The following is a 17,476-nucleotide window of genomic DNA, read 5'->3' on the forward strand; positions in this document are numbered from 1 at the left end:
ACTGGCTCTCAGGCTGAGGTTCCTATGCCTGTTAGGCTTTGCTTTCTGAGGTGGTTTTTGTTTTATTCACAGAAGCAACCCTGTGTTTATGCAGGGAAATGGGAACAGGAAGCAGCCCGAGGCACATTGTAGAGAAGTTCCTTTCCAAAATATTTTTGAGGTATAAAAAGAGGATAAACTATATAGATCCTGGGAGTATCACATCCACATCCACATCCACATGCCCCCCCCCCCCCACACACACACACCACACACACACTAGTGTGAGCTTTGTTAGGTAAACTGGCATTGGTCTCTGTTCACAATAGGGAGGGCCAGTGCACCTAACTAAGAGGGCTTTGAATTCCTGGGAGTGCTGTCATATCTGTGACTTCCTTGGGAAACTCTTCCCTTCTCTTGCAGCCAATCAGGTAATGAAAATTGCATAGGACTGTGATCGAGTAACCAAGATAAAGGCCTCTTGTGTTAATCCCAGTGTGTGTGCAATATCGGGTGACATGCTCTTCCAATGGAAATCGAGAGCGGCCACCCTCCAACTCAGCAGAGAGGAAGAGAAAGCCTCCTCCTATTTCATATGGTCAGCTGGAACAAAGCCTTCACCATTGGTTAGTTTACAAAGCGCACAACTAAGACAGACCCACGCATTTGCATTCATCAGATGGTGTTACTGTAAGCACAGTCATAAATGTTTCTGGCTAGGAGGAAAACGTAATTTTGTTATTTTTCCCTTTCAAACAAAGAAGGGCTTACCCTGATGCACTAAAAGCAAACCACTCATTCCTAAAGATGAATTTGGGCAAGAACATTTTGCAAAACACTGTAGCATAAATGATTCCTGCCCTAAAAGCCTATAACCGCTAAAGAAGGTCACACTTCCTTTCAGTACCCAAATAATGATGGCATTAACCCCAGGTCCTTGATTATGAATAAATAGCTCCCTTCAAAGTGTCCCTTGGGGATTTCAGAGAGCTCCAAAGGGGCAACCCAATCCAGCCTCTCAGCTCTGGACACCAGGCAGAACAGCCATCTTCCTCTTCCGCTGGCTGGCTAAGGTTACTTTTCTATTATAGAAAGAAAAACGTTTTATAAATTCGTGTGGCCTAAGTGTCCAGTGTTTAATAAAGTCTACAGTAGTGTACAGTAATGTCCTAGGCCTTCACATTCACCCACCACTCACTCACCAACTCACACCGAACGACTTCCGGTCCTGCAAGCTGCATTCATAGCAAGTGCCCTAAACAGGTGCACCATTTTTAAACTTTTTATACTGTGTCTTTAATGCACCTTTTCTATGTTTGGATATATGTATATACATTGCCTAACAATGCATTTCTGGGAACGTATCGTTGTTAAGCAAAGTGTGACTACATTGGAGGGTTCCTAGCAGAAAAGCAACACTCTCTGCCTCACCATTTAACAGAGTCACATTGTGGCTATGTGGAAAACACTGCAGGAGTGAGTGTGACAGCAGACAGACCCCTTAGAGCCTATTGATGTGCCGGTGAGAGAAAATGGGGCTTGCACCTGGGTGGTGGCAGTGGAGGTGGTGATGTGTGGCAGACTTCTGGATTCTGTAGAACTGGTGGAATTACCTGACTGAGATGTAAGAAAATAAGAGGAGTCAAGGATGACTCCAAGTCCTGGGGCTGAGAACTGACATAGATGGAGTCGCCATCAACTGACATCACATTCCTTTAGTAGCAAATTAGCTCTGTCCATTTTGTTCGCCTGACTGAGCCTGAGCCCCACAATTGTCACTTGCTAGCGATGAAGCCCAATCCTGGGAACAATGAAAGCTATTTTCCCACCTGATTCACTGAAGATCATGCTTATAGCAAACGGATTACAGTCACTTGTCAGGTTAATAAGATAGTTTTGAAAGATTTTTTGAAGTAGCAATTTTACAGCCAACATTTTTATTATAATCTAATAACATTAAAAATAAATTACTAAAAGGTGAGGAGAAAACTATTTCAGAAATATGCACCAGATAATCTTTGGCTAAGGAAGAAATCAAAAGGGAGGTGTTTATTTGTTAACAGACAATAGAAAGGAGAAACATAAAAGTGAAAACTAATGATCCAGCAGTGGCTGGACGCAAAGGAAAACTTATGACCTATAATGTCCTTGCTATAGGAGAAGAAAATTAAAAGTCGCAGAACTAAGTACTTGTCTTAAGGAATTAGTGAAATAACAATAAAATAAGCCAACTGAAGCTAGGAAAAGGAAATCTGCAAAAAATAAAAGCTAGAATTAATTAAATGAGTTAACTATAATTTAATGTATGTATTTATTAAAATAGCCTTAAATAACTATAACATTTATTTAAAAACTGGTTCCTTGAAATAGCTAACTCCTTCAAAAATCTGAATATGTTTAAGAAAGAGAGAAAACAAAAAAGGAGACCCAATCCTGTGGCAACAAATTCAAGAATTTAGAGGAAAAAGATGACAGCCTGGTACAGTATGTGTTATTAATTACTGACCCAAGAGGAATAGGAAAACTTGAATGGGCCAATTAGCATGATTTTGACAAGCAATTGAAGACGTACAATTGAAAAAGTTCCTAGGATCAGACAGGTTCACAGGTTAGTAATAGAGGTTTCCATTTCCCTCTCTCATAACCTGATCACACCATTTGCTCCTACAGCAAAGAGTTACCTAGTTATAATATCTGGATTCTTTTTATTGGCTTTCTATTTCAGAAATCAATGCATAGGCCCAGCAAATTTAACTGTGCTTACTCTACAGGAAACAAATGTTATGAATTTCCTGACGTGTTAGCATATGGTTAGCTAACAAAAATAAGGAGGATGTAAGAAGATAAGTAGAAGGCAGTGGAGGTACATTTAACGGAGAGGGAATATATAAATTTGTATACATTTAATGGAGCAAGATAAAGAGGTTTAAGTACATTATTTAATGATAACCATCAGAACTCAAATTAAGACTATCATTTACAAAGATCCAGAAAGAGGAGAGGGAATAGAAAAAAGAAGTGGAAAATGAAGCAAGTATGCTAATTTCACCATATTTCATATTAAGGAGTCAATAGATACCGTCTAAGATGGATAAAGTCAGAAGTTAAAGTTTCGATGGTTACCACCAGAAGAACTCAGAATAGAAACCATTCAAAGCAGTCATTTCTAGGGAGGAAAGGGGTACTTTTATTTTGTACCCTTATGCTCTGTTTGCACTTTTAAAATCAATTACTATAAATAGTAATACACACACACACACACACAAACACACACACACAAACACAGGGATCTTCCAAAAGTTCATGGAAAATGCATGTTATGGAAAAACTATGCATAGAGTTCTTTTTTTTTCCACACCAAAATAAACCCTTACTAGCTTCTTATAACATGTCTGAATAGGATCTAGCTTGAAACACTAAGAAGGCTACGACATCATTTGAAAAGAGCCTCTTTCAGGCTCTTTGTTCTGCTAAAATTGAAGCAAGAACAAACATCACATTTATGGTGAAGTTGGGGAGGAAGAATGACGAAATCACTGATGCTCAATGAAAAGTTTATGGGGATGATGCCACAAAAAATCAGCAGTTTACAAATGAATACCTTATTTTAAGAGAGGATGAGACAACGATAAAGTCTGCAGTAGCAGACCATTCACATAAATTTGTAAGGAAAAAAATTCATCTTGTTTGGGCTGTAATTGAAAAGGAGAAACAATTGACATCAGAAACAATAGCCAATGTTATAGACATTTCAGTTGGTTCGGCTTACACAATTCTGACTGAAAAATTAAAGTTGAGCAAACTTCCTACTTGGTGAGTGCCAAAACCATTGCACCCAGATTAGCTACAGACAACAACAGAGTTATCAATGGAAATTTTAAATAAGCAAGATCAAGATTCTGAAGAATTTCTTCAAAGAATTGTAACAGGAGATAAAATGTGACTTTTGTACTCATTAAGTACAATCCTAAAAGCAAAGCACAGTCAACACAACGGCTACCAAGAGATGGAAATGGTCCAGCCAAAGTCAAAGCAGAACAGTCAAGAGCAAGAGTCACAGCAATAGTTTCTGGGGATGCTCAAAGTATTTTGCTCGTTGACTTTCTGGGGGGCCAAAGAATGATAGGGTCAGCTAATTATGAGAGTGTTTTGAGAAAGCCAAACCTTTTTTTAAAAAAAAATTTTATTATACTTTAAGTTCTGGGATACATGTGTAGAACATGCAGGTTTATTACATAGGTATACATGTGCCATGGTGGTTTGCTACACTCATCAACCTGTCGTCTACATTAGGTATTTCTCCTAATGTTATCCCTCCCCTAGACTCCCAACCCCCTACAGGCCCTGGTGTGTGATGTTTCCCTTCCTGTGTCCATGTGTTCTCATTGTTCAACTCTTACTTGTGAGTGAGAACATGTGGTGTTGGTTTTCTGTTCCTGTGTTAGTTTGCTGAGAATGATGGTTTCCAGCTTCATCTATGTCCCTACAAGGGACATGAACTAATCCTTTTTTATGGTTGCATAGAATTCCATGGTGTATATGTGCCACCTTTTCTTTATCCAGTCTATCATTGATGGACATTTGGATTGCTTCCAAGTCTTTGCTATTGTGAACAGTACTGCAATAAACATACGTGTGCATGTGTCTTTACAGTACAATGATTTAAAATCCTTTGGGTATATCCCAGTAATGGGAATGCTGGGTCAAATGGCATTTCTGGTTCTTAATCCTTGAGGAATTGCCACACTGTCTTCCACAATGGTTGAACTAATTTACACTCCCACCAACAGTGCAAAAGCATACATATTTTCCCACATCCTCTCCAGCATCTTTTGTTTCCTGACTTTTTAATGATCACCATTCTAACTGGCATGAGATGGTATCTCACTGTAGTTTTGATTTGCGTTTCTCTAATTACCGGTGATGATGAGCTTTTTTTCATATGTTTGTTGGCCACACAAATGTCTTCTTTTGAGAAGTGCCTGTTCATATCCTTCTCCTACTTTTTGATGGGGTTGCTTGTTTTTTTTCTTGTAAATTTATTTAGGTTCTTTGTAGATTCTGGATATTAGCCCTTTGTCAGATGGATAGATTGCAAAAATTTTCTCCCATTCTGTAGGTTGCCTGTTCACTCTGATGCTAGTTTCTTTTCCTGTGCAGAAGCTCTTTAGTTTAATTAGATCCCATTTGTCGATTTTGGCTTTTGTTGCTGTTGCTTTTGATGTTTTAGTCAAGAAGTCTTTGCCCATGCCTATGTCCTGAATGGTATTACCTAGGTTTTCTTCTAGGATTTTTATGGTTTTAGGTCTTAGGTTTAAGTCTTTAATTCATCTTGAGTTAATTTTTGTATAAGGTGTAAGGAAGGGGTCCAGTTTCAGTTTTCTGCATATGGCTAGCCGGTTTTCCCAACACCATTTATTAAATAGGGAATCATTTCCCAATTGCTTGTTTTCATCAGGGTTGTCAAAGATCAGATGGTTGTAGATGTGTGGCACTTTTTCTGAGGCCACTGTTCCATTCCATTGATCTGTATATCTGTTTTGGTACCAATACCATGCTGTTTTGGTTACTGTAGCTTTGTAGTATAGTTTGAATTCAGGTAGCATGATGCCTCTGGCTTTGTTCTTTTTGCTTAGGATTGTCTTGGCTATACAGGCTCTTTTTTGGTTCCATATGCAATTTAAAGTAGTTTTTTTCTACATCCTGTGAAAAAAGTCAAATGGTAGTTTGATGGGGATAGCATTGAATCTATACATTACTTTCAGCAGTATGGCCATTTTCATGATATTAATTCTTCCTATCCATGAGCATAAGATGTTTTTCCATTTGTTTGTGTCCTCTCATTTCCTGGAGCAGTGGTTTGTGGTCTTCTTGAAGAGGTCCTTCACATCCCTTGTAAGTTGGACTCATAGGTATTTTGTTCTCTTTGTAGCAATTGTGAATGGGAGTTCACTCATGATTTGGCTCTCTGTTTGTCTGTTATTGATGTATAGGAATACTTGTGAATTTTGCACATTGATTTTGTATCCTGAGACTTTGCTGAAGTTGCTTATCAGCTTAAGGAGATTTTGGACTGAGACAATGGGGTTTTCTAAATATACAATCATGTCATCTGCAAACAGAGACAATTTGACTTCCTCTCTTCCTTTTTGTATACCATGTATTTCTTTCTCTTGCCTGATTACCTTGACCAGAACTTCCAATACTAGTTGAATAGGAGTGGTGAGAGAGGGCATCCTTGTCTTGTGCTGGTTTTCAAAGGGAATGCTTCCAGTTTTTGCCCATTCAGTATGATATTGGCTATGGGCTTGTCATAAATAGCTCTTATTATTTTGAGATAAGTTCCATCAATACCCGGTTTATTGAGAGTTTTTAGCATAAAGGAGCATTGAATTTTATCAAAGGCCTTTTCTGGATCTATTGCAATAATCATGTGGTTTTTGTCATTGGCTCTATTTATGTGATGAATTACGTTTATTGATTTGTGTATGTTGAATGAGCTTTGTATCCCAGGGATGAAGCCAACTTGATCATGGTGGATAAGCTCTTTGATATGCTGCTGGATTTGGTTTGCCAGTATTTTATTGAGGATTTTCGCATTGATGTTCAGCAGAAAAGTGCCTGGGAAAGCCTCACCAGAGAGGCCTTCACCGCCATCACAATGCTCTTGCTCATTTCTCTCATCAAACAAGGGGAATTTTATGAGAGTTTTGATAGGCAATCATTAGGCATCCGCGTTACAGTGCTGATTTGGGTTTTCCTGGTTTCTTTTTGTTTCCTAATCTTAAAAAAATCTTTAAAGGCGCCCATATTTCCTCAATTAGTAGTGTCAAAAAGGCTGCATTGACATGGCTAAATTTGCAGGATTCTCAGTTCTTTAGGGATGGACTAAAGGGTTATCATTGCTTACAAAAGTGTCTTGAACTTGATGGAGCTTATATTGAGAACTGTTAGGTGAGCATGGAATAGAAAACTGCTGGAAGAGTCAGAGAGGTCACTGTGGAGAAGGTGACCTCTGAGTTGAATGTTGAAGATTAAGGGAGTGCTAGCCAAGAGAGGGGAGAGAAAAGGCCTTCCTGGCAGAGGAAGAGGTAAAGGGTTAGAGAGAATAAGGCTTGCTCCTGAGGTGGTGGGAGGTAGCTGGACCAGAGGCTGTATGGAATGGGGAGATCCACTCCTTTAGAATAGGAGATTCTATTCTAAAACTAGAATAAGGTTGAGGCAGATCTTGAAGATGCTTGTATACAAGCAAAGGGCTTGGGCATTAGTTCATGGGTGTTGCAGCACCTACAAAGGCTTAGAGTGGGAAAATTCACAATCAACTTTGCATTTTAGAAAGATCACTCTGGCTGGAGGTTGCTCAGTTAAGATTGTGGTCACAATGATGAGAGAACCAAGTCTGTGACTAGCGAGTTGTGAATCTCAGTACAGTCATGGGTCGCTTAAAGATGGGGATACATTCTGAGAAATGCATCGCTAGGTGATGTTGTCTTTGTGTGAACATCACAGAGTGTGCTTACATAAAGCTAGATGATACAGACTCCTACATACTTGGGCTGTGTGGTGTAGCCTAGTGCACCTAGGCTACCAACCTGGAGCATGTGACTGTACTGAATACTGTAGGCAATTGTAACACAATGATAAGTATTTGTGTATCTGAACACATCTAAACATGGAAAGTGTTCAGTGAAAATATGGTACTTAGGATGAAAAATGGAACACCTGTATAGGGCACTTACCATGAATGTGGCTTGCAGGTCTGGAGGTTGCTCTGGGTGAGTCTGTAAGTGAGTGATGAGTGAATGTAAAAGCCTCAGATGTGACTGTACACTACTGTAGGCTTAAAATTATGTAAAATATGTTTTCTTTCGTTAATAATAAATTAACCTTAGCTTACTGTGACTTTTGTAATTCATAAACTTTTTAATGTTTTTAACTTTTTGACTCTTCTGTAATAACTTAGTCTAAAATACAAACACATAGTACAGCTGTAAAAAAATTCTTTTTTATTATTCTTATTCTATAAACTTTTTTCTATTTTTACATTTATTTTCTTACTTTTTAAACTTTTTTGTTAAAAGCAATGACAAACACACACAGGAGCCTAGGTCTACACAGGGTGAGAATTATCAATATCACTGTCTTCCCTCCACATCTTGTCCCACTGCAAGGTCTTCGGGGGCAGTAACACATGGAGCAGTCATTCCCTGTGATATTATTCCTTCTTCTGGGTACCTCCTGAAGTTTTATAGCTACTTTTTTATAAGTACAAGTAGTATACTCTAAAATAATGATATAAATATATTATAGCAAATACATAAACCAGTAACATAGCAGTTTATTATTTTCAAGTATTATTTACTGTATGTAACTGTATGTGTTATACTTTTATATAACTGGCAGCACAGTAGGTTTCTTTAAACCAGCATCCCCACAAACACGTGGGTAATGCCTTGTCCTATGACTATGTTACAATGGCTACAATGTCACTGGGGGACAGGAATTTTTCAGCCCCATTATAATTTTATAGGACCACTGTCATATACATGGTCAGTAGTTCACTGAAATGTCATTATGCTAGGCATGACTGTAGTTCTCTGGCCACTCCAAGGGAAAGCCCCCTAGGTAGAGTAAAGGGCATTATCATGACAGGCAGGAAGCTCAGGGAAGCTTCAGGAAGAGTGGGCAGCCAACCAACAAGGAGAGGAAGAGGGGCCATGCTGCACAATGTCTGTGGCTGAGAGATTGGATTGGGGCATCCCTTTGGGAGCTCTCTTAAATCACCAAAGAGACAGTTTTTTGTTTTTTGTTTTCTGTGTGTGGTTTTTTGTTTTTTTGTTTTTTTGGTTTTTTTTGAGACGGGGTCTTGCTCTTTTGCCCAGGCTGGAATACTGGCTCAATCATAGCTCATTGCAGCCTTAAACTCCTGGGCTCAAGTGATCCTTCCACCTCAGCCTCCTGATCAAAAGGACACTCCCAATCAAGCTTTTGGGGTTAATGCCATAATTATTTAGATACTGAAAGGAAGTGTTATAGGCTTTAGGGTTATAGGCTTTTAGGGCAGGAATCATTTATGTTACAGTAAGTTTTGCAAAATGTTCTTGCCCAAATTCATCTTTAGGAATGAGTGGTTTGCTTTTAGTGCATCAAGGTGAGGTCTCTTTCATTTGTGGGCTGTTTCTTTGACAGTGGGAAGTAATAAAATTACATTTTCCCCCTAGCCAGAAGCATTTCTGACTGTGCTTACAATAACACCATGTGACGAATGCAAATATGCGTGTCTGTCTTAGTTGTGCCCTTTGTAAACTAACCAGTGGTGAAAGCTTTGTTCCGGCTGACCACATGAAATAGGGGGAGGCTTTCTCTTCCTCTCTGCTGAGTTGGACAGTAGCCACTCTCTATTTCCATTGGAAGTGCCCGTCATTTGATATTACACAAACGTTGTTATGTGGTGCCTGACTGTACTTGTCAGCGAAGCATAATTGGTTACCCAGAGAGACACAGGGAAGCAGGGCTTGACATTGAGGTTTGTTAATACAGTGCCACCTGGAGTGACCTAGCCAATGGTAAAGCACTTAAAAGTTCCTCTTTAGTTTTAAAACAAAGCATTGTTATATAATAAGCATGTAGTATTTTAGTTTAATTTAAATGTTTCTTTTGTTTCAATGATTTTTCTCTCATTCCAAGTTGGATAGCACTGGGTTACTTGCCACGGATTGAGGTAATTTATGATAACGTAGTTACACAAGTTCTTACCCAACCCTCTCCTGTCTCTGGGTTCGGAATAAACTTCTTTGGAACCTTTTTTCACGATTTGCTACCTGTATGACAAAAAAAAAATAAAGTTACTTGACTGCCTAAGTTTCATTTTCCTAATCTAGAAGACAGCAGTATTGTCATCTAACTCTCAGGGTTGCTGTGAGGATCGACCAAGTTTATTGTTGAAAGTCCCAGGAACATAATAACTACTCAATAAATACTGGTTGCTCTGCCTTCCAGTAATAAGGTATAGGAGGGCTTCAAAAAGTTTGTGGGAAAGCAAAACTAAAAGATGAAAGTAAAAATTATAAATTTTATTTCTCAACGCAAGCACCATCAAGTTCAAGACACTTTTGTAATCAGATAATCATTTAGTCCATCCCTAAAGAACTGGTCCTGGGAATTTCACCATGTCAATGGAGTCTTTTTGACACTATTAACTGAGGAAGAATGGGTGTCCTTTAAAGATTTTTTTAATATTAGGAAGCAAAAAGAAATCAGAAAAAACAAAATCGTCACTGTAAGATGGATGCCTAATGATTTCCCAACTCTCACAAAATTGCCTTTGTTTGATGAGAGAAATGAGCAGGAGCATTGTGGTAAAGGAAGGCCTCTCTAGTGAAGCTTTCCAAGGCACTTTTCTGCTGAAGTTTTGGCTAAGTTTCTCAAAACACTCTCATAGTAAGCAGATGCTATCATTCTTTGGCCCCCAGGAAGCCAATGAGGAAAATGCTTTGAGCATTTCCCAAAACTGTGGCCATGATGTTCACTCTTGACCAGTCTGCTTTGGCTGGACCACTTGTACCCCTTGGTAGCCACTGCTTTGATTGTGCTTTGTCTTCAGGATTGCACTGGTAAAGACATGTTTCATCTTCTGCTACAATTTTTTGGTGAAATGTTTCTGGATCTTGATCTCACTTATTTAAAATTCTCATTGAAAGCTCTGCTCTTTGTCTGTAGCTGATCTGGATGCAACAGTTTTGAGTTTCATCAAGTAGAAAGTTTGTTCAACTTTAATTTTTCAGTCAGAATTGTGTAAGCTGAACCAATTGAGATGTCTATGATGACAGCTATTGTTTCTAATGTTAATTGTTTGTCCTCTTCAATTAGGGCATAAACGAGATGAGTTTTTTCCTTATAAATTGATGTGGATGGTCTGCCGCTACAGACTTCATCTTTATCATTGTCTCATCCTCTCTTAAAATGAGTTATTCTTTTGTAACCTGCTGATTTCTTTATGACATAATACCCATAAACTTTTTAAAGCATCAGTGATTTCACCATTCTTCCACCCAAACTTCACTGTAAATGTAATGTTTGTTCTTGCTTCAATTTTAGCAAAATTAATGTTGCTCTCATAGAGGCTCTTTTCAAACTTACGTCTTATCCTCCTTAGTACATTAAACTAGATTCTGTTCACACATGTTATAACAAGTTAGTATAAGTTTACTTTGGTAGAAAAAAATGAACTCTATGCCTAGTTTTTCACAATATGCATTTTTCATGAACTTACTGAAGACCCTCATGTTAGATAAACGGTCATGGCCAATTGGATCTAACCAGTAAGACAACATCCCTCATTCCTGTCCTCTGGAAAACTAGGAAGAGTTAGGAAAATGTCGTTGGGGAGTAAATCATGCTGCACATATTAAAAGGTTACCATTTGATAAGCCTTAACATATGTACATACCTGTAAAGCTATCACCACAATCAAGATAGCAAATACATAAATACATTATCATCGCCAAAGCTTTCTTGTGCTCCTTTGTAATTGCTCCTTTCTGCTTTTCTCTGCCACCCTCACCTTCCTGTTCCCAGATGATCACTAGTATGCTTTCTGTAACTGTCAAAGTTTTTTTTTTCTTACTGAGTTTTGAGAGGTCTTTATGTATTGTAGAAGCAAGTCCTTTATCAGCTATATAGTTTGCAAATGTTTTCTTCCAGTGTGTAGTTTCAGTTAGATTTTGTCAGATTTTTTAAATGATCAAACTAAGATTTTGGGGGTCATGGAGGAATATCACAGAGATGAGGTACCCTTCTCTTAATAACATATCAGAGAATACACAATACCGACATGACTTATCACAGTGATTTCAACATTTGTCTTAGATTGTTCAGGCTGCTATAGAAAAATACCACAGACTGGGTGGATTATATGCAAATAAATGTATTTCTTACTGTTCTGGGGGCTGAGAAGTCTAAGATCAAGGTAATGGCATGTTCAGTGTTTGGTGAGGTCTCATTTCTAGTTCATAGATGGTATCTTCTAGGTGTGTCCTCACATGGTTGAAAGGACTAACCAGCTCTCTGGAGTCTCTATTATAAGGGCATGAATGCCAAACATGAGGGCTTCACCTTTATGACCTAATCACCTCTCAAAATTTCCACCTGCCAATTTCAACACCTTAGAGGTTAAGATTTCAACTTCTGAATTTGAACGGAACACAAACATTTAGATCACAGTAATCTTGACCACTTGGTTATGGGGGTATCTTCCAGGTCTCTCCCCTATAAAGTCTTTTATACCCTTTCTAAACTCTGTTGGTTGGAAGTTCTATGAGTAGCCCATGCTCACGGGGAGAAGAATTAAATTCTACCTCCCAGAAGGAGAAATATCACCATGTATTATTTAAATTCTTCTGTAAGAAAGTTTTTCCTTCTCCCCCATTATTTATTTATTCATTCACTTATTTATATCAGTTTAGACTCATGAATATTTGTTTAATTTGTTAGGCTGTAATCTAACATTATTATTGTTTATTTTGTTGCTCAAATTGTTCCAGTTTTGGCCATGTGGAGTTTTTTCAGTTTAGATCTTCTATTCTTTTGATATGCTCCCATCTTTTTTTTCTTTTCTTTTTTTTTTTTTTTTTGCACTTCCTTACTTTCTGGCATTACAAGATGCTCCAAGCTCATCTTGCATTTTCTGTGTTCCAGCCCTAAAGTTAGCCATTTATTCCCTTGTATTGGAGAATAGTACTTTAGAAACCAAGTTCTGGATAATGAGTGTGCTCCTTGCTAGTGGGTGTCATGGCTTCAAGGCATGAGGGGTATTTTTACTTCCCTAGGAAGGTGCTATGTATACCAGAGGGAAATCAAGCAACTTACAATTAGCGAATCATGTAAGAGAGTGCTACGAAAAGTATGATCCATGGACCATCAACATTGGCATCACCTGTAAGTTTATTAGAAATGCAAATATTGAGTCTTATTCAGACCTCCTGAATTGGAAACTGGGGGTTGGACCTAGAATCTGTATTTTAATAGGTATTACAGGTGATTTTTTTTTTTTTTTTTTTTTTTTTTTTTTGCACACTACAATCTGAGAACAACTGAGGTAAGAAGTAGTCTGTAGAAATCTGAGTTAACTGCTATTGTATTTTGTATTTGCTCCAGTATCTCTTATATACTGTGCTCCTGACAACTACCAACCTGCCTGGCTTCTTAACCCAGGTATGATCTCAGTCTTTGGATTCTTACTGTTCTGAAGAAGACATATCAGACAAAGAACACATAGGCCAGGCAGAAGAAGCAAAAACAAGAGCAAAAGAGCCAATCCTCAACAAAATACTAGCAAACCAAATCTAGCAACATATGAAAATAACTCTCCACCATGACTAAATGAAATTTATCCCAGGAAGGCAAAATTTAGCATCTGAAAGCCAATTAATGTAGTGTGATATCAATAGAATAAAGAACAAAAAACACATGATCATCTTAATAGATGCATAAAAAGCATCTGACAAATTCATCCTGTCATGTTAATAAGAACGAATTAGGAATAGAAAGAAACTTTCTCACCTAATGAAGGCCACCCATGAAAACCTCACAACTAATATTATACTTTGTGGTGAAAGACTGAATGATTTCCCCTAAGATCAGGAACAAGATCAAGAACAGTGTTCTCATCACTTCTTTATAACAACAGTGCTTTCAGCCTGAGATAGCAAGAAAATGAAATAAAAGGCATTCATGTGGGGGAAAAAGTAGTAAAACTATCTCTATTTGCAGATGGCATGATCTTGTAGAAAATCCAGAGGAATTCACTAAGACTCTATCAGAACGAATAAACAAGTTCAGCAAGTTTTCAGGATAGCAGATCAATGCACAACAATCAATTGTATTTTTGCACACTTAAAATAGACAATCTGAAAACAAAATAAAGAAAATAATTCTACTTATAATAACATTAAAATCAATAAAATATTTTGGGAAAAGTTTTGAAAAAGAAGTCTAAAACATATACTCTGGGCTGGGCGCGGTGGCTCACACCTATAATCCCAGCACTTTGGGAGGCTGAGGCGGGTGGATCACCTGAGGGGAGTTCAAGATCAGCCTGGCCAACGTGGTGAAACCCTGTCTCTATTAAAAATACCAAAAAAATTTGCTAGGTGCCTGTGATCCCAGATACTCGGGAGGCTGAGGCAGGAGAATTGCTTGAGCCCTGGTGGCAGAAGTGGCAGTGAGCCGAGATCACATCACTGCACTCCAGCCTGGGCAACAAGAGTGAAACTCCATCTCATAATAATAATAATAATAATAATAATAATAATAATAATAATAAATAAAATGTATACTCTGGAAACTTTAAAGACTATTGAAAGAAATTAAAGAAGACTGAAATAAATGAGAAGACATCTCATGTTCACGGATTGGAAGACTTAAAGTTGGAATGGCATTACTCCCCGAATTAATTTACAGATTGGACAAAATCTCTATCAAAATTCTAGCTGGCTTATTTATAGAAATTCATAAGCTAATCCCAAAATCCCTATGGAAATTCAAAGTTTCCAGAATAAACAAAGCAATCTTGAAAAAGAATAACAAAGTTGGAAGATTAATACTTCCCGATTTTAAACTTACTACAAACCTACAGCAATTGAGTTAGTGTGATTTTGGCATAAGGAGAGACACATAGACCAACGGAATAGAATTAAGAGTCCAGAAATATAATAAGTCCTCACATTTATGGCCAATTGATTTTTGGGAAGAGTACCAAGATAATGCAGTGGAGGAAAAAATAGTGTTTTCAACAAATAGTGCTTGAATGAATGGATATCCACATGCAAAAGAATGAAATTAAATTCCTATCTCATATAGTATATAAAACGTCCTATGGTGGGGGAAGCCTGGCAGGTTTGGGAAATTAAAAAGCCAATACAGCTAGAATGCAGATATTAGGGCAGAGGATGGTTCAAGACAGAGCTAAAAAAATAGGCAGAGTTCAGAATATGTGATAAAATGAACGCAAAGACTAGGAAAATGTGGAATAGTGTTAAGGGCCCTACAAAACATGTTCTACTGTGGGGGTTCAAATCCTGGTTCCACTACTCACTAGCTATATGTCCTAAGTAATCACTTAACCTCTTTGTGACTCAGAGTCTTCATCAAAAAAATAGGAATAACAATGGAATTAGCTTACAGGCTGAATGTAAAGATTGAATGAGTAATAATGGTGTAATGCACCGCCAAAAGAACTAGGCACATACTGAGTAAGTTATAATTACAGAAATATTTAGTATAGCTTCTTGGCATAGTTTCGACTTACTATAGTTTCTGATACTTATTGAGGGCGTGATTAATGTTAGCTGTTACTATTAATATTATTTCCAGGGAATCTTACTATCTTTGTGTGAGGGAGTTGACACACAGACCTTTCTACATGTAAAAAGAAGCCTGGAGGAACATGGCAGGGACTATCCAGCTTTAGAACTGTTTGGAATTTTGATATAAAAGTAGAGTTTATCATTGTCCAAAGTCCTGCTAAGGGGGAATACTTTATGGCTAGCTTGTCCTGACGTCTGCCTGCAGGCACTACTAAACCGGGTGGGCACAGCCACAGCAGGAATCCTATAACCCTACAACTCAGAGAAGCTGACTTCATAGAGTAAGGCATTAGCTTCCCCACAAAACCAGCTATAGGGTCTGATATCCACCCCAGCCTGACACCAGCCTTGGGCTTTAAATCTCGTTTTCCCAACACAGCTGGTAGCAGCTGCCTTCATATTTACTGCATCTCCTCTCCAATGACACTCTCCTCCCAAAAACCACTCTCAGCTGAGAGTCACCATCTGTGAGATAGGCCGGTTCAATACGCTTTTTAACAGATCAGAGGCCACATTTTGCTTTGCTTTGTTAATTGCATATCAAGCTGTCACCTAGAGCTTAATGAAGGGTATGAACATACCCATAAATTATCCAGTTTTCAAAAGCAATTTTGATATTCCTCTTGGGAGCCTCTTTATGCTCAAATGAGCATGCAGTATTTTGCAAAAGAAAGCATTCCAAAGGAGCTGTTAATTATTTGAACCTAGAGATTTTGAGTAACTGCAAACAGCAATTGATAGATCCCAGGAGTGGCTCAACATGGGTCATGAATTTACTATTGCTGGTTGGAGGACCCACTTGGGAACCATTTTATTTATTTATTTTTATTTTTTAAATTTAATTTATTTATTTATTTAGACGGAGTCTCACTCTTTAGCCCAGGTTGGGGTGCAGTGGCGCGATCTTGGCTCACTGCAACTTCTGCCTTCCAGGTTCAAGCAAGTCTCCTGCCTCAGCCTCCCAAGTAGCTGGGATTACAGGCGTCCACCACCACTCCTGGCTAGGGAACCATTTTAAAAAGCAAGAGTGACACACTGGATTGTTCCACAGTTCATCAGTGACTTGCTGTGACAGCGATGGGGTGCAATGGGAAACATAGGAGCTTTTGTGTCCTGATGAGAGGCAGAGTTGTCCCCGGGCGATGCTGTTGTTATTGAGAAAATAGGGTGGTGGCAGGAGGGCAACACTGAGTCACAACCACTGAGGGAGTGAAACCTGTGATCAGATGTTTCTGGGGTGTATAAGAAGGGGATATTTATTCTCAGATCTGCCTCCTCTTTCTACTTTTTCTACCTTTTGCAGCTTGTTCTGCTGATAGTTCTAACCACAGGGTCAATCAAGCCTGTCCCAAATTCTGAGCCAATCTCAATAGGCAAAGTCAGGGCTTTTCAGGCATTTATCTTTTTATGCTTTCATTTATCAGCGTGCACATGGTGACAAGCATTGTTAAGATATGAAGGGATAAGAGAAGACATAAAGCATGGTCTCTCCCTTGATAGCTCACAGCGTAGGGCAGGAAATAGACAAGTAAATAACCCTAATCTTCAATTTATTCTTCCAAGTCCTGCCCCACCCCAGAGTTAGTCTCTCCCTGATTCTGGTCTGCTCAACAGATTCTGGCCCATATGATCTCCCTCCCAGCCCTTTGCCACTGGGAAGTGAGACTGCCTTGTACCTAGGTTCCAAGTTATGGTTCAACTATGGAAGAACTCCCCGTTCCTCCACCCCTGGTCACCACAAACACACATTAGAGACACTTTCTCAAAATGTTCTAAGTGCCTCTCTGGTGCTTGGAACAGACAGAGCTGGCAGTGCTACCTAGGTGGGGACCTCTGATCCCAGATGGGACTTGTGTGGGACCTGTCCTTGCTTCGTCCCTCAGGGTCACTCTCTGACCCACTACCCCATGCATGGAGTCAACCAGATGCCCCCTTTCCCCTTTCCAGGAAAGTGACCTGGCAATCTGATTGCTCCTGCTGGCTGGCACATTTCTTTTGTGTGAGCTTGAGCTGCAAGAACAGTACCAACATGCTGATTTTGAGTGAACCTCACTAGTATACTACAAAGGGTGAGTTCGTGGCTCTGGGCTACTGCTGGCCCTCAGGCTTAAGTTGCATGTGTGCCTGTGCTT

This window comes from Macaca thibetana, chromosome 14 (genome assembly GCF_024542745.1).
Source record: "Macaca thibetana thibetana isolate TM-01 chromosome 14, ASM2454274v1, whole genome shotgun sequence".
Classification (NCBI taxonomy): domain Eukaryota; kingdom Metazoa; phylum Chordata; class Mammalia; order Primates; family Cercopithecidae; genus Macaca; species Macaca thibetana.